This window comes from Pinus tabuliformis, chromosome 1_1, assembly GCF_031772625.1.
Source record: "Pinus tabuliformis cultivar Carrire ecotype Pingquan chromosome 1_1, CPIR1, whole genome shotgun sequence".
NCBI classification, from domain to species: Eukaryota; Viridiplantae; Streptophyta; class Pinopsida; order Pinales; family Pinaceae; genus Pinus; species Pinus tabuliformis.
The window spans coordinates 200,252,245-200,271,579 of NC_142297.1; the positions used below are offsets into that span (position 1 = coordinate 200,252,245).

The 19,335-nt window shown below is 40.0% G+C and overlaps 1 protein-coding gene across 2 annotated transcripts in view; it reads right to left on the reverse strand.

The window, feature by feature from the left end:
- Positions 1 to 7,624: 7,624 nt before the first annotated feature.
- The window catches only part of LOC149212213 (uncharacterized), a 34,124-nt gene continuing 22,413 nt past the window's right edge, over positions 7,625 to 19,335 (reverse strand). Inside the window, exon 6 of one of the 2 annotated variants that reach the window (XR_016250759.1) lies at positions 7,625 to 7,688. The gene's annotated coding sequence lies outside the window, so the exon portion shown is untranslated. The remainder of the gene's footprint in view (positions 7,689 to 19,335) is intronic. The other variant, XR_016250758.1, reaches the window with a different exon arrangement.

The window sequence follows — 19,335 nt, forward strand, 5'->3', positions numbered from 1 at the left end:
GCAAGCAAGAAGAAATTTGATCCCAACAGGCCACCTTCAAACAAGAAACTGAGACACACATCAATTCTTGGGCATAGGTGGTTTGGGCAAAGGATAAAACTCCTACCCCTCTTGCAGCAGTTGAGGAGGTGGTGCAAGAAAAACTTGTGGAAGAATGCACTAGACGAGCGAGAGAATTGAATCTCAAGGTGAGAGGTCTCCCCTTACCTCACTCCTCTTCGGATCCTATGGAAGTGGGGGCTAGGTTCCTTCAGGATACCCTTAGCCTCCCTAATATAGCTCTGGACAAAGCCTGGTTGGGTTATGACTCCACTCTCTTCCTCAGGTTTCGGACTGCATCTGATCGACTCCGCACCCTCAGGGCTAAGCAGAAGTTGTTTTCTCTCCCCAGCAGGATTTTCTTGGATGAGGACCTCACCCGAGCATAGGTTGCAGAACTTAAACAATCCAGAGAACAGGTTATGGCAGCACGGCAAGCAGGGAAATGGGCAGTTATTAGGAATCTTTGAGTAGTCATTTGAGACTCCTTCCCACCTGGGTGGGAACCCCGAACTAGAGGTTCCAAATGACGGGCCCGCTTAGGGAGACGACAGGGTACAGACATCTTTATCCGTTGTTGGAATGGAAATAGATAATTCTGGTCATCATCGGGACTTGTGTATGACGCTCTCGAATCAGCGGACATCCTCTTCATGACCGAGACTCATGCAAGCCTTGTTCGACCTCTCCCAGATATCACAGGTTACCATTGGTTCTCAGTTTGCAGGCAAGAGACGAGGAGCTTGGGAGGGGTCAAAGGATCAAGTGGAGTTGCTTGTTTGGCTAGTGACTCACTTCGGAACAGGATATATGTGGTAGTCAAAGACGAGTTTGCCAGGTTTTTGTGGATTCATATTAGCATCGGAGTCTCTTGTCTGAGGGGCATCTACATTACAGTTTGTTACTTTCCCCCAACCTCTTCACCATTTGCCATCCATAATGGCTCAAATGGGGACCCCTTTATAGACTTGTACACTAGCATCACCCAATACTTTATTGTTGGGGAAGTCATCCTCCTAGGTGACTTCAATGCTCATACTGGAGATCTCAAGATCCCTCTCCATGATCGATTAGAGGACGTGTTTTGTACCCAGGGGATACATCTAGATTCAATTAAGCTTCACCGGATGTCAGATGATGCTTTGGGGCCTACAGGAGTTTATGGTAAGCATCTATTGCAACTGTGGGAATCACAAGAGTTGTTAATTCTAAATGGTCTTCCATGTTTCCCAGATTCACGTGTTGGCCATATGGCGCGGGTGCGAGTGTAGTTGATTATGTCCTTGCTAGCCATAACTTGCTCCCTTTTATTCGCCATCTCTCGATCTCCCCCATCCCCCTTGTTGATCATGCACTTCTTTCCTTCTCTCTTCGGTCAGACCCTCCCCTTCCACCCCATCCTTCCCTTTGGGGCCCACCCCGAACCACCTTTCAATTTGATGAAGGCGACCCTGACATCTTCTCCTCTACTTTACGCAAGATGCTCCCATCAGAAACCCATTTCTCCTTGCTTGATTTTGCTTCCACTAAATACACTTGTCTTTCATCTGCCATTTGGGAAGCAGCACTCAAATCCTTCCCTCACTCCACTCGTCCCACTTTCACCTCCCGAAAATTTGGATCTTGCCCCATGAACAATTGGTACGATGACGAATGCAAGACTCTACATCGAGAACTTCGATATCGTTTCACCCAATCTCAACCCTTCTACCCTAACATCAAAGCTTCTTACCATCGTCTCCTTCGTCGCAAGAAACGACTCTTTGTCTCTCATAGAATATGAGAACTTTCTGCTCTCCTTGCCCACTCCCCTAAACAATTATGGGATACCATCCTTCCCCGATGCTCCCCTCTTCCATCTGACCTCAACCCTACATCCATGTTCTCTCACACTTCCAACCTTCATTATATTCCGGAGCAGGGCCAAGTTTGTGTTACCTCCCCACCCTCTTCCTATTACCTATTCTCAGACAAAGATATTAGAGAGGCCATTTGGGTGATGAACAGTAGCAAAGCAGCCGATGAGGAAGGCTACCAAGCAGAGTTCTTTAAACACGGTTTTCGTGCTTTGGTTAGTTACTTGGCTGATCTCTTCAACCATGTAGTCTGTGAAGGTTTTCCACCAGCATGGTCACACCACATCATCCATCCGATCCACAAATCAAGCTCCAGCTCAAATCCTAATAACTACAGAACGATCATGGTGGGCCACACGTTCTCGAAGTTGTATGCTATTGTTCTACATAGGAAGCTCTCTAGTGACCTTGAGCAAAGACAACTCAGAGCTAGGGGATAGGCAAGTTTTCGACCAGCTCATCAGACCATTGACCACATCTTCACCCTTCACGCCGTGATTGAGGAGGCATGACATCGCTCTTTGAAAGTCTATTGTTGTTTCGTAGATTTTCGGAAAGCTTTTGACTTTGTTTCGAGGGAAGCCTTACTCCAGAGACTCAGAGATATTGGCATCTCGACGACCCTATTGACAGCTATTACGCGCCTATATGAGTCCGTCCTTGGTCGTCTTCGCATGGTTCATGGGATGTCTGATTTCATCCGAAGCACTATTGGGGTTAAACAGGGTTGTCCATTGTCCCCTACCCTGTTTGGGATCTATATTGATGAGTTGGAGGCTTTTCTACACGAGCATATCCAAGACACTGATGGTTGCCTTCTTCACCGGGTCATGATATCTCTTCTACTCTTTGTTGACGACATGGTCCTCCTCTCCTCATCTCCAGAAGGATTACCGAGGCAGTTGGAAGCCTTAGCTTTGTTTTGCGATCTTCGACAGTTGACGATCAACCTAGGTAAAACCAAGGTTATGATCTTCAATGGGGTGAAAAAAACCTCAGACCTTCACTTCCTATTCAGACGGGAGGAGGTTGAGATCACTAGCACGTATATGTACTTGGGGGTGCAATTCTCAGGTCCCCGCTTCAGTTTGCGACCAACTCTTCAGCCTTGGATCAACAAAGGATATGGATCCTTAGCCCTTCTCGAGAGACAGTGCTTTCGACATCACTTCCAGGACATCTCGTCCAAGATGAGCCTCATGGACACCTTGATTCATCCCACTATTCTATATGGTTCAAAGATTTGGGGACCGTATTTACTTGAGTCAAATTGGGTTTCAATTGAGAGAGTTCAGACTCTTCTTCTCCGCAGCATCATTAGATGCAAACATACAATACCTCAACACATCATCCTTGTAGAGTTTGGAGCTCAACCATTTTGGCTTGAGACAGTCTTCAGTTTGGTCTCATTCCTGCATCGTGTCCGAGGATTTGCAGACTTGATAAAGAGTAGGGACCGTTACCCTTACTTGGCATATTGCTCTTCTGAGAATATTGCTCGTTCTACTCCCTCGGGTCAGGCTAGATGTTGGTTTACAAGAGTTTCAAATCTCTTAGAGTCAGTGAGCATTCAATTGGATCGTCTCCCTCCTTTCTAATATTCCTTGGATGCTCCTGGTCACCTTCTACCTACTAGACAAGAGTTGAACAAGATCATCAGGGAGGACATCTACAGGTAGTTTGTCCAGGTCCCCTGGGTAAATCCTTTGGGAGGGTTGCGCCCAAAGATGGCCTTCAACGCTGAGCACTTCTAGGAGTTGAGAGACAGACTCATTATTCGACCCCAATATACGTTTCACCACTAGATGCATGCTCTTCGCATTCCTCTAGATCAGTTCAGAGTAGGTTCTCATAGACTTTAGGTACCACCAGATTGATAGGCCAAACAAAATATGTCAGGTATGTCATCTACAAGAAGTAGAGACTGAGGTGCACTTTATTTTTGGATGTCCTATCTACTACGAGATTAGAGGAAGGTTTCATTGCTTGTTCATAGACTCTCAGACCCTCACAGACTTTTTCACGTATCCCGATCAGAGATGTTTGGCCCTATATATCCAGGAGGCCCTTAGGTTTCGAACGCATATTCTTCAACATCCCATCAAACCAAACCCCACACAGAGGATCACAACATTTTTCAAGGTACTACTTTTAGACAGGGACACAAAGAGAATGATTGATATCGTTTCATATCCAAACTATAAACCAGTGAGGATCCGTGGGACCTCACCCCGCCACACGAGACCCCGGCAGCTAAACCGTCTCAAATCTGTCCTTGAGAGACGAACTAGGTCCTCCAGACCTCAACAATGCACAAACTCCCCCAAACAATGAGTTAGTGGACAGTCTATAACTCCCACTAACCCTTCATCAGACCAACAAACTTTGTGGAATGTTTCTCAGTGCTCTTCAGTCAATCTCGGATGTTATGAGAGATGGGTCCGATTCTCTTCGTCAAGGCATTCCATACATTGTATCTTTTATGTTCCCGCATTGTACCTTTTATATTCGTGCAATGTATTTTTTTTATAGGAGACCGTTTGGTTCTCCTGCATTCTATGGACATCACAGTACTCAACCGTCTCTTTGACCTACTTTGTGGTCAGTAGTTGGACATAAATATAATTATCTTATCTCATCTTATCTTCCATTGTCAGTGATGTTGCCATGTCCTCGCCCCTTAAACCTTAAAGAGACTTATCTCGATGATGATGATGGAAGCCCTAGCTCACCCCTCTAGAAACCCTCTCCCATATCCCACCATAGGCAACCTGCGTCTGTATATTGTGCGTTGCAGTTAGAGACCATGGTTTCCAAGTAGGGATTTCTTCATGAACTTATGGTTCAACAACATGACCATAGCTAGAGGCTACTGCAGTTGATCTTGGATTTTAATTGAAAATGTAGCAGTCTACATTGAGTTCTACCAAATGTCACTACTCGATCCATGAAGAAGTGACTTAGTTTTCAGGTCATTGGATTTTGGATGATATCGAGCGATTAGCACATAACATGGGTAAGACCACTGCAAATCGATGCAATCAGAAACAACTTAGTTACACTGCAAATGATTTGCACCTTTAAAGGGCTTTGGTTCACTACATTTTTTTTTGGCTCGAAGTAATTCGACAAGGAAGTCGAGGGTAGTGGACAGAAGTTAGCCACGACTACTTGTTCTTGGTTTGGATTTCATTAACAAATCTAATGAGGTAGAGATTAGATGAAAACAATGTCTTCAAAGGCATAGTTTGGCTCGTCTTAATCTTGACTCTCATTTAAAGAATAAGCAACGCCTTTGAAATCATTATCCTCATCGAATTTTCACCTCATTAGAAATGGGTTCTTGAAACCCAAACCAAGAATAAGTGGTCGTGGCCAACCTCTGTCCACAACCCTCGACCCCCTCGCCGAATCTCTTGCAGCTAAGATAATGGACTGTACCAAGGCTCTTTAACTCTGCCAATACTTAGCAACCTACCTAGGCAATTTCTAATTACATTGTGTCCATCATTGGGTGCTAATGACACAGGTCATCCAAATCTCAATTACCTGGCAGAGTCATTTCTCTGTGGGTCGAGCAACCTAGCAGCCAATTGACTTCTCTGTGCATCGAACAGGCACGTCGGGTAGAGATGAATGCAGAATGCTACATTTTCAATTGGATCTCAGGATCAACCACGCCAGCCAACCTCCAACCGCGATCACGGTGTCAAACCCTAAGTTCGTGAAAAATCCCTGGTTGGAAACCCCGGTCTTACAATGTGGAGGCAGGTTGCCTGACGGAGTCCAGCCACCGTCTGCCAGAACCTGTCAGATACAAAATAAATTTACCTGAATTTCCTCTGTTGTAGCATTTACACTCAACAAAAAAAAATTGGTGTTTCAAATCTTTGGAGATTGAATTGTGTGTTTTGAAACATCCAATATTTTGAGTAGACACTTTAACCATCACCATAGATAAAAAATTATGAGAAAACTTGTTAAATACTTTCCAAGAAGTTTACTGTTTTTTTCAAAAAGCCTCCAAAACCTGCCAAATGGTTTCTTGCTCATCTGAAAGAATTCAAATGTATTACAAATATTATAATTAGTTGTATTGCAAATGATAAAATTGAGTTTTGCCTGCGTTTCAGCAAGTCAAACTACTGTGGTAGCTAGATAGGCCCAGCTAATAAGCTATATACAGAGCTGGTAATTACATAGACCAAAGACATATAGTGGGTCTTTCTGTCTGCCCATATAACTGTAGCGTAGAATTTCTATTAGATTCCTTCTGATGCAAAGTGCTAATTCTAGAATTTCTATAATGCAAAGCACCAATCTTCCCTCTGCATTTCGGTATTTCATATCTATCTTTCCAATATCAACCCAGTTTACCTATTAGATATAGATACAAAGCCATTCCCATTACATCGTCTTTGGCATTTAAACCAAAAGATTTGGGTTGATTCTCTATACGCTGGTTATTTCATATCTATTTTTTCATTATCAACACAGTTTCCTTTTTCTTCATTATCAACCCAGTTTCCTTATTAGATATAGATACAAAAGCCTTTAACACTGCATTGTCTTTAACATCTAAACCAAGAGATTCATTGCATTGGTGTTTGGCATTTAAACCAAGAGATTCATTGCATTGGTGTTTGGCATTTAAACCAAGAGATTTGAGCAAATCAGCCCTCATATCTTGCATTTATGTTAGAATCCACTTGAGAGTCAGGACTATCATGAGAGAAGCTTCTAAAAACCGAAGTGAATCCCTCAATGAAACTTAGATTGATGGATATAGAAATAACACAAAATTGAGCTTACATGGATCCAAAGAATGATACACTTTAGAATACTTTGACAGGCACAGAAAAGTGAACAAATATCCTCATTTTCTAAGCCAATAGCTAAATCATGTAACTAGCATGGCTGCAACATTTATAAAATGAAGCATTTAAAGAAATGTAATCCACCTTAACTGGGGATATTTGCCTCTTTTGATCTTTATCCTATGCCTCACCTCTGTAGCAGCTGCAGCTTTGTTCTTTGACTTTGGCATTTGGTCATGAAGATCATTTGAAATGTTAGTGCCAAACAAAGCTTTTTCCAGAGCGTTCAGATCAAGAAAACCTGAACAGTGAGTATTCTTCGTAGCCATAGCACCATCCTTCTCAAACCCAAATGATAACTCAGAGGAACAAGGATGCGTTGGCCTTCCAAGCCTCTGTGGCTAGTCATATGTCACGATTAAAGCTGACCTACCAGAACATTTTTCAAAATGCTCATGCTCGTCGCTTCTTTGAAAACTACCACATGAGGCAGCTGTTTCTGTTTTGTGTCTGGTGCTTGAATGAGATGATGATGGCCAAGATATTTAAGGAATGTTTTGCTCTTGCCTTTGCTCAAGGCATAATGCCAACTGCTAAACTCAACCAGAACTATTTTTCAATAAAACAATTACCCATGTCTCCTACTTGCAAATATAAGAGGGTGTAAATAAGATAATCAAAAACCCAGATGGGATATGTACCTGTGATTTCATATAAACACTGTAATCTTTTGAGTCTTGATTTATTTTGCTCATCTGCTCTACCCCTGTTCCAAACACAAAACTTGTGAACATCTGCTTTGGGAAAAACCAGATAAACAACACATGGGAACATTCCAATTTCGTGGAACCCAGTAATGACACAATCTAGGAAGAACTGGCAATAGATCAAATATATAAGTGAATAAAAAAATCCAACCTTGTTAATTTTGCATTTTCTAACGACAGTTCATCCAACGTCTCCCTCAGTTTTGCGTCTGCATTGGACAGAATGTTGAATTTTCAGTCCCCTATAAAGAGTTTTTCCCTACCATCAAGGCACGAACATCATCTATACCCACACACATCCATATGCCTATCTGCATGAACAATTATACCTAGGTATGCAGTCACAGACAAGTGCAAATATACATGCATATGCACCAGCACAAAGATATATACATAAACATTTATCCATAATACATATACATATATACATGCACACACATATTTGCCAAGATACACACATACCCACATCTGAAGCAATGCATATATACTCATACAATAACAGAATGCACATAAACAATGTCTGTAGATATGTGTGTGCATATTTATTCATGCATATGCACACACATTCTCAAAACAATCACACACACCTACAAAGAGATACATATGTCATATACACAAGGGCAAAGGCAGACAAACATACAACACACATATTTGCATGTATACACAGTCACAAATGACGATGTATATATCAGTTTTGCACATATCACGGTAATATTGGAACTACCGCCGTATTATCACCAAAACCACACTCCCCGATATTGTCACGATAATTTGCCCAATCGAAATTATTGTGATAATTTGCCCAATTATCGCGAGTCAAAAGGAAATTATTGCCCTGCTGCTGGAAAAGGCATTATAAAGTTCCAGTTTTGGGGGTCATTTTCTTTCTTTCTTGTGTTAAGATTGAGCTTTGAGGGTTGTGTGATCCTTGTGACCATTTTTCACCAAGCAAACAAGGGAAAATCCATAGTTTTCTTTGTTGAGAAATCTATAGGGCAATAATTAGGATGATTTCTCTTATACTTGATAACTGTTTGTGATATCTTTTTACTTTTTCTTACTTATTTGCTTCTTCTCTTATTATTATGGTATTTTTATCATCAAATAGCTACCAAAACAAGAAGATCAACAATACACAAAAACACAGGATATAGGCTGCAAGCTAGGTCCAAAACCTCTCCACTTTAGAGGAAAACCCGCAAATCTCTTCTCTTCTTATAGATTCTTCAATTGACGAATCGTCGAATTCCAAGACCTCTAGACCAAGACCAATACCCTTCGAAGACCAACTCCAACCTTCTTGATGATGTGCTTACTTTGTCCAAGTCAAACCCAGTCAAATCTCTTCTAGCAGCACAACTTCAACCCCCAGCTACAGAATTTCGGCCTCTACTGCAGGTCTAAAATTTTTGGCCCCTCCAGTGACTGTTGCCTTCGCACATGTGAGCTGATTTAGGGTTTCCAAGGCTTCTCTTGACCTTCGCTTGAGTTTCTCCTTCTAGGGCTTGAGGATGACCTAATGAGCCTTCCTTCGACCTTCTTTCTACACTTTCTTCAAATTCGATCTTGCAGTAGCAAAACCCTAGCCTTCTTTCCTTCGCACGTGTGAAAAGAGAGAGAAATAACCCAAACACTTGTCTTCGTCCTTCTTCCTTCTTTGTTGGCCTTCTTCTTCTTCTCCTTCACTTGAATGATGAGAGGATGAATGATGTCCTAAGGAGGTCAAGTTCCCTCCTATATATAGGCCTCCAAGGTGGATGAAATGCCCTAGAATAGGCTGACTTCTTAGCTGCCAGGCCAACTTGGTCTTGGAAGGTATCTTGACACTTTAAAATACAAAAATAATTTTTTTACAAGTTACAATGTGCCCAATGGGACCTTCAACTTATGAGAATGACTCTTTTGACTTCTTGACCCTAGGATAAGTCCTAGAAGCCCTCAATAGGTACTTGACCTCTAAAATAAAAGACCTTGAGCATGAAATCCATGCTTCAAAAATAACAATAATATTTTTTCTTTCATTTTACAATATACAAGAATCAAAAGTACATTTTATATTTATGAAGACCGAATCTAGTTACACATTTTTCAACACTCCCTCTTAACTAGGGAGGTATTCATAAATGGTACATGGACATTCTCAATCTGAAGAGATCTCATAAGAAGAGTCAAATTGGTAAGCCATCTCTTTGCATCAAATCATCCAACATTGTCACATAGAAAGGCCTTGACTAACAACTCTATCTCTCCACAAGATCAGAGCACAATGTTGGTGAGACAAATGACTGATAAACACCATCATCGTCTCTCAAGGCACATACCCCACCCAGGTGTTCACAGGGTATGTCCTTCTAGGACAATTCCTATCTTGGAATACCACATCCTCAAGGAATTTCCTCTACGACCACTCTTATCTTGGATGCCCTACCTCATCCTCAAAGAGTGTCAGATGCTAGATGCTTACCCAATCCTCCATTCTTTCTTCACAAAGTGAAGACAAGAATGATGTGTCTATCTCTCCCTCTCAACTAGGGAGGATATATCAACCAAACCAAGCTTGTCTCTCAAGTACACAAGCTTCTTGTTAGGAAGATATTTTGTCAAGATGTTAGCTACCTATTCATCAGTGGAGATATACCGTAGCTGCAACACTCCATCCTGCACCAGCTTTCAAATGTAGTGATACTTGTTATTTATGTGTTTTGTCTTTCCATGAAACATTGGGTCTTCAGACAACCTTATACATCTGGTGTTGTCACAATGTATCACCGTAGGGTTCATAGGTCCTTCAAACAAGTCAGATAGCAGCTTCCTCAACCAGATAGCTTCTCTGCTTACTTCACACGCTGCAATATATTCAACCTTAGCACTACTCAAAGCAATTGATTCTTGCTTTCTGTTCATCCATGATACCATGGAGGGTCCCAAACTAAAACATCCTCCAATGGTGCTTCTTCCATCCTTTTCACTACCTCCCCAATCAGAATTTGTATATCCAATCAAGTGGACATCATTCCTCTTATCATACTTCAGGCAATAGTGGATTGTTCCTTACAGATATCTCAGTATATGCTTGGTTGCTATCCAATGATCATGCTTGGGCTCTACCTGGAACTAACTGAGAACATTCATTGCAAAACAAATGTCTAGTTGAGTATTTACCAAGTACATTAGTGAGCCAATCAATTGTCTATACCTGGTCAGATCCACTAGGCTTGATTCGAAACTTCTTAGCCTCTTCAAGTTTGTGATCATGGGAGTTGTCATAGGTTTGCAATCCATCATGTCAAACCTCTTCAACATCTCAATCACATACTTTCCTTGACCTAAATAAATCTCATCAAGTCCCTGCCAAACTTCCAGTCCCAAATAATAGTGCATCAACCCTAGATCTTTCATGTCGAATTCTGTTGCCAATTGCTTCTTGCACTCTTGAATACGACCTTCCACACTTGTCATGATAAGATCATCCACATACAAAAGAATGATTACGAGCTCATCCTTCACAACCTTGATATAGAGATTCGGATCAGAAAAACTCCTTGAGATGCCCAATCTTTGTAGGTATGCATCCATCCTTGCATACCATGCCCTCGATGCCTGCTTAAGGCCAAACAATGCATTCTTTAAGTTGCAAACATAAGCCTCTATTGCTGACTCCAAATCCCAAGGGTTGCTCTATATAGACTTCTTCATCAATAGTGTTATTCAGGAATGCAGTCTTGACATCCATTAGATGGATGCTCCATCCCATCGATGTTGCCAAAGAGACCAATGAACGTATAGTTGTATACCTTGATGTTGGTGCAAATGTCTCTTCATAATTGATGCCTTCCTGTTGAGAGAAGCCCCTAGCCACAAAACTTGCCTTATATTTACTAATACTTCCATTTGTTGCATGCTTAATCTTATAGAGTCACTTGGAAGTTACCACAAATTTGTCTTCAGACCTAGGTACAATCTCCCAAACTCCATTTTTCATTATCGATTGATACTCTTCATTCATGGCATCTTTCCATTCTTGATGTTTGATAGCCTCTTCAAAGGTGGATGGTTCTACTTCTATTAGCTTTGTCATATACGTTGCATACCCAAAATATTAACAAACTCTTCAAAGGTGGATGGTTATGCTTCTATTAGCTTCGTCATATAGGCTGCATACCCAGAATATCTTTTGGGCTTCTTGCTTTCCCTGAATGTGCCTTTGGCTGCTCCATGTCCCTCTGCATCTAAAAGAGTAGATTTCAACCAATTAGGTCTCTTTCTATTTTCAGGGATGACCACAGGTTGCACGGGTTCACTGGGACCTTCATCTTCATGATTTGAATCTTCTTCCTCCCTGATACATTCTTCTTCAAATATTGGAAGTTCTTTGTCATCAGAGTCCATCGGGAGGTCTTTTGATTTCTTAAATGCAATACTTTCATCAAATATCACATCTCGACTAACTTCTATTCGGTGTCCTTCGTTTATGTAGATCCTATATGCCTTTGAAGTATTGCTATAGCCAACAAATGTACCCTTCATGCTTGTAGGATCCAACTTCTTTCTCTTCTCCTTCGATATGTGAATATAAACAAGACAGCCAAATATTCGGAGATGGTCCACGCATTGTTTCTTCCTAGTGAATGCTTCTTTAGAAGTCATGTTGTCTAATGATCTGTGAGGACTTCAATTTTGAATTTATACAGTAGTATTTGTTGCTTCACCCCATAGAAATTTTGGCAAATTGTGATCATGTAACATGGCTCTTACACTTTCTTCAATAGATCGATTCTTTCATTTTGCAACTCCATTTTATTTGGGATTATATGGGACTATCAACTCCCCCTTAATCCCATCCTCCTTACAGAAAGCTATGATTTCCTTTGCAGTGTATTCCCCTCCATTGTCGGACCTTAGAATCTTGATTCATCTTTCTGTAAGGTTCTCCACTTCAGCTTTGAATTCTTGAAATTTGATGAATACTTCATCCTTGGATTTTAGCAAATAAACCCAAGTTTTCCTTGAATGGTCATCAATGAATGTCACATAATATAGATGACCTCCAAGAGACTTAGTAGACATAGGACCACAAACATCATAATGAATGAGATCCAGAATTTCTTTTGACCTTGAAGCACTGCTTCCAAATGGTCTCTTGACATTTTTACCCAATGCACATCCCTTGCATACTCCTTCATGATCCTCCTTGAGTTCAGGGATGCCATTTACCATTGAATTTAGAGTTGGTAAGATTTTGTAGTGAAGGTGACTAAACCTTCTATGCCAAAGTTCACATGGACTTACTTCAATGTGAACCAAAGCTTGAGAGAGAGGAGTCAACAATCTATAGAGTCTTCCTTCACGAATCCCAATCATCTTTGCATTTTCAATGCTAGAGTTTTTATCCCATACTACAACCTTTCCATTTATAAAAGCGACTGTATCTCCCTTATCTTCTACATGAAATATAGAGTAGATTCTTTTGCAAACCTAGAACAAATAGAATGTTGTTGAGATGAATATTTCCTCCATTCTCTAGCTCCAGTGAGGTTGATCCAATTCCTATTACAAGATAACTCTTTTTGTCACCAAGCTCAATAGAGTAAGAGGATTTTCCTCTTGATAAGGTCTTTAGTTGCTTGTGCTCACCAGTCATATGTCTTGATGCTCCACTATTGATTACCCAAATATTCTCATCTTCAAATGTGCCAGTAAGTGTTGAGAATAATCCTTTGTCCTTTGTAGATGTCTTGGTCATATTATTCTTGATGGATAACAAGAGATTCCACAATGCCTTGATACCTTTCTTGAGATGACTTGCTACCATAGAACACTTATGTAGAGACTTCTTCAAAGGAGTAGTGATCTTCATCATGCCCTTAGCCAACCTTAGCTTTGATACCGTGTTGAGAAATCTATAGGGTAATAGTTAGGATGATTTCTCTTATACTTGATAATTGTTTGTGATATCTTTTTACTTTTTCTTACTTATTAGCTTCTTCTCATTATTATGTTATTCTTATCATCAAACAACTACCAAAACAAGAAGATAAACAATACACAAAAACACAGGATATAGGCTACAAGCCAGGGTTAAAACCTCTCCACTTGAGAGGAAAACCTGCAAATCTCTTCTCTTCTTATAGATTCGTCAATTGACAAATCCAAAGACCTCTAGACCAAGACCAATACCCTTCCAAGACCAAGTTCAACCTTCTTGATGATGTGCTTCCTTTGTCCAAGTCAAACCCAGTCAAATATCTTCCAGCAACTCAACTTCGACCCCCAGCTACAGAATTCGGCCTCTACTGCAAGTCTAAAAATTTTTGACCTCTCCAACCACTGTTGCCTTCACACGTGTGAGCTGGTTTAGGGTTTCCAAGGCTTCTCTTGACCTTTGCTTGAGTTTCTCCTTCTTCTAGGGCTTGAGGATGACCTAATGAGCATTCCTTCGACCTTCTTTCTACACTTTCTTTAACTTCGATCTAGCAGCAACGAAACCCTAGCCTTCTTTCCTTCGCACGTGTGAAAAGAGAGAGAGAAATAACCTAAACACGTGTCTTCATCCTTCTTCCTTCTTTGTTGGCCTTCTTCTTCTTCTCCTTTGCTTGAATGATGAGGCTAAATGATTTCCTAAGGGGGTCGAGTTCCCTCCTATATATAGGCCTCCAAGGTGGACGAAATGCCCTAGAATAGGTCGACTTCTTAGCTGCCAGGCCGACTTGGTCTTGGAAGGTATCTTGACACTTTAAAATACAAAAATAATTATTTTTACAAGTTACAATGTGCCCAATGGGGTCTTCCTTATATGACAATGACTCTTTTGACTTCTTGACCCTAGGACAAATCCTAAAAGCACTCAATGGGTGCTTGACCTCTAAAATAAAAGACCTTGAGCATGAAACCCATGCTTCAAAAATAACAATAATAATTTTTCTTTCATTTTATAATATACAAGAATCAAAAGTACATTTCATATTTATGAAGACCGAACCTAGTTACACATTTTTCAACATTCTTTGCCATCAATTGAGCATTTTTGGAGTGGAGATTTACTTTAGTATACCATAACCATATTTCCAAGTATGTAAAAAAAATATTCTTTTATTTTCTTTGTTTTGAATATTAGTATACACTATAAATTTAGAGTCTTCCTCTTCTTACCTTTTTTTGAAGTTTCACATTTGTTTTATGTTGTAGGTCCAAAACATAAAAAATTAATCAAAGCTCTACAAAACGGAAAAGCCATTTGACTAAATGTGGGAGTATGGTGAGCCATGCGAACGTGATAATAGAACAAATCTGAGTTTCAAGCTATGTGGAATGGAAATGTTTGGCGGAATCACTCGCTTAAAATACCACTTTGTCAAAATCTTAGAGCATGAAGTGGATATTTTCCCTATAGCTACCACATACATTGTCCTCATTGCAAAGAACTCAATTCTTGATACTGCTAGAAAGAGAGATTAGAGGAAGGAACTAAGGATTGCATTGGAACCACAAGCTTCTCAAGGGCCAGGGAAACTTGATCCTTGGCCACACTTTTTTAGTGCATTATTATTATCGGATTATCATTATAGTATCTAGATGATTCATGATTATCATCTCATGAAATACATTTATTTGTGTTTTAATGTGATTTTGTATAAACTATTATCTTGTCTGAAATTATGATTGAGGACAAATATCATATTTTAGTGTATACTATCATTGATTGATTACCCACTTGACATCTTATACATTTTATATTGTAGTTTTATTTTCATATTTGTGTCACAATGTGTTTGTTTGATGTTGTGTCACAAAAGAATAAAAATTTGAAAAAAATGATTTTTTTTGTATTTTTTTAAGTTTCTCGATAATTTCCAATATTTTTCCCAATATTACCGATAATTTAAATTTTGGACCCCCGACAATAAATTACCAATATTAATAAATGTAACTTTGGCATATACACAAATATGTATATACAAAAATAAATAACCACACATAGGGGAAATGGTAAATGCATGGATACATATACACTAAGTCGCAGGACACGTCCTCCAAGGTCCCGTGTCTCGTATTTTACGTGTCGGACACGAAAACGGCCCTGAAACGTGTCGAAAACGTTTTTCATCGTGTCCTGTAAAATGTAAAAGGTATTCATCGGTTTTCATCATGTCCTGCATCTGGAGAACGCGTATTCCGTTGATAGAAAACGTTGCCTGCATAAGCTGCAATTTTTTTGAAAGAAACAAATAATTTTTGAGTGGGGCAGCTTAATGATCAAGTCTAGGCCCTAGTATTGATATGCTATTCATGGTAATGTTAAATTCTTAAAGTAAAAGTGACAATTCTCCTTAATCTTCATTTTCATCCTTTTACTTAAATTTTTAACATTACCATGAAATGACTCAGGATGTTTGAGAGTGGTTCCGGCCTCATTGGATTTCATATGGAGAAAGTAGAATTTTAGATTTCATTCAAAATGCAGCAGACTTATCAGTTTTTCAGGATTTCAAGATTGGAAGATTGTAATGTTGCCAGGTGACACCACCTGCCCGGGCTACCCCTGCCACCAGTAGAGGACGTGGTCTAGCTCCTATAGCTCCTACTTCTAGTTCTTCAGCTTCTAGAGCATAGCAAACTCCACTGCCAACTCCACCAGCACCAGCATCTACATCTAGAGAGAAAAGGAAAGCTGTGGCATTTTCTCGCAAGGGGGGCAAAGGAAATCAATAGGATTAGACTTTAGTTATTTTCTTATGTGCTTGTAAGTTGTACATGAACAATGAACATTGAATATTCAAGAATCAAGACCAAGCATATCACATTCTAATTTCTAAACAGTAAATTTTGATTCTATTTATTTTTTTAAAGTGAACTATGAACTTTGAGAAGTAATTATATTTTAATTTGATTAGATAAGCTACAACCTGCAATTTAATATGGATAAAAAACTATATTTCGGCATATATATATATATATATATATATATATATATATATATAAAACGTGTCCCCCATGTCCTGTTTCCAGGTCGCTGCGTTTTGTATTGAATACTCGTATTTACGTGTCCTCCATGTCTCGTGTCCTTGTGTCATGTGACTTAACATATACACAATAAAACGGCAATGATAGAGACAAAGTGCACATATGCTACAATTGGAGTCCTGTGACGTAGCGACATCGTCCAAATCGCTTTTCTTCTAGTAAATGAGTAGAGTGAATAACAAAAAGCCGGATAGTTTGCCTCCCCATGACCTAAAAATAAGGTAGATCCTACCCAATACAGTGACACATACACATATGTACATCTATGTTTATGAATACCAAGCCACAAACAAAGAGGTATAAATAGAGATACATGTACAAAGTGGCAATGACACACAACATCCAAAAAGAAAACAGGGGCCTACATTATATTTCACAGATTAGAGACCACTTCCCTTTGAGTTGGGTTGAGGTGTGGGAGCTAAGTGGCATGCAGCAGGTTGGCGGTGGGGGAGAAGATATAACCATGGCACCCTGTTCAAGCTCATAATCATTTCATTGGCAGAGATATCAAGTGGGCTCAGTTTGGAGTCATGGGTGGCACTGCTCTCGTCTCTCCAAATGATGTCTCACCTGCTCTTTGCCCCACTTGAAGAAACAGTCTCCAGTAATGGTGGAAGCAGGATATAATGTCTGCAACTTCAATCTCATCAATATTGTAGACTTAGATCCCTTAGAAATCCCTATCCTACTGTGCTTCATGTCTTCAAAATCTCTTCTGCTTCTGTTGCCGCTCCTCTTTAAAATCCCCTTTAGTCCATAGAAAAAGAGAGTAAAGTTGGATGAATGAGGGAGGATGAGAATATAGCACATTTGGTGGTTAAGTGATCATATGCGTAGCAACTATGGAAGAAGGTTGAACAGCTGACTGGTCTGCCAAATATTTGGAAGGGGGATTCAAGGGAGGAAAGTTCGCTTGCATAGTTTGACAAAAAGGAGCTTAAGGAGTTTAAACCCCTGCCAAGCATAGTGCTCTGGGTCATTTGGTTGTCCCACAATGCCCATATTTTTGAAGATAAAGATGTTCCTACCTTTCAAGTCATCTCTCGGATTCAAGCTATGTTTCCATTCTGTAGAATGCCAGAGATTCTGAAGACTCCATGTGTGATTGAATACCAGCTAATAGATAGAACTCGTTTGTGGGTTTTTCTAGATGGGGTCAGGCAAGGTCCACAAAACTTCTGTATTGCAGGGTAGTCTTTTGCTTATTTCTCCTCAGCATCGGTGGAAGTACAATGCAGGATTGGGGGCAAAATTGAACAACTACGCAGAATTTTTTAGGATCCTGATAAAACTGGGTTTAGAGAAGGATTTGTAGCACTTGCATATTTTCATGATTTGTTCTATAATTATCGATCAGATGTGTGGTTCAGCACAGATTTAAAATGTAATGCTTGGACCCATTGCGGAACAACTTCTGGAGGCATCATGATCCTCTAAAATGTTTCCTTTGTCCATGCTTTTAGAAAGCATAATATTGAAGCCAATACTTTATCCAATGCCCATGTGATAGAAGGATCTGTAGTGCTGGAAGAAACTTGGGAGGGAACTCTGTTTCCTCTATTCTCCCAGTCTGATGCTCTTCCCTCTGAAATAGTGGCCTGCAAGGCTGTCCTTTTATGATCATTTCCATTTAGGTTATATGATCATATGTTAATGGATATTTGATTTTGGAAAATAGAAGTGATATTTGCAAGTTAGTTTGTTTTCGTCCAGTTAGGAGTTTTTTATTTGGGCGTTTTTGGGTTTGTTATAGACAGTCTTGTTGTGAAACTATAAGCTAATTTGCCAAAGATAAACAGGGTACTGTACTTAATGCACATGAGAAATGTGATTTCCATCCTCACTATTAATAGAGAGTTTTTCTTTAGGAGTTTTTATTTGGGCGTTTTTGGGTTTGTTACAGACAGTTTTGTTGTGAAGCTATAAGCTAATTTGCCAAAGATAAACAAAATACTGTGCTTAATGCACATGAGAAGTGTGATTTCGATTCTCACTATTAATAGAGAGTTTTTTCTTTGACAAAAGAGAATTGCATGAATGTATTCATGCTGGGATTGGTATTCTTAAGGCATCAATAAAAATCAAACCAATAGCAACGTTGTAATTTCCTCTTCTAATTAAAATCAAGGAGGACAATATAGCCTATCTAACCCCATAAGCTATTATCTTTTGTAAAGGGGAACCACCCATGTTATTCGGCTATGGTCTTTTGTAAAGGGGAACCATCCAACTCCTGAATTCTACAGCTCCTTCTTTGAGCTTATTGGAGATGATCTACTTCAGACTATAGAGGATCACAGAAGATCAGGCAGAATGTATGATGCTTTTAATGCAACTTTCCTGGCCCTCATCCCCAAATCATACAAACCCTCCTATTTCGATGACTACCGCCCCATCTCGCTCTGTAACAACATCTACAAAATCATCTCTAAAACTATTGCTCTTCGTATCAAACCTATCCTTTCTCGGATGATCTCCAAGGAACAGTTTGCTTTCCTCAGTCAGCGCCAGATCCATGAAGCCATTGGGACAGCCCAGGAAGCCCTCCATTCAATCAAAAAGCTACATAAAAAGTCTATTATTCTTAAGATTGATCTTTCCAAAGCCTTTGATCGTGCCTGTTGGTCCTACCTTCAGTTTACTCTCACTCATATCGGCTTCCCCCATGCCTTTATCTCTTGGATTATGTGATGTCTCTCATCAGTCTCTTACAATATCCTCATCAATGGTGCTGCCTCCGGATTTTTTCATGTGGAGCGTGGACTTAGACAAGGTTGCGCTCTTTCTCCGCTGCTTTTCCTTCTCATTATGGAAGGGTTTAGCAGACTGATT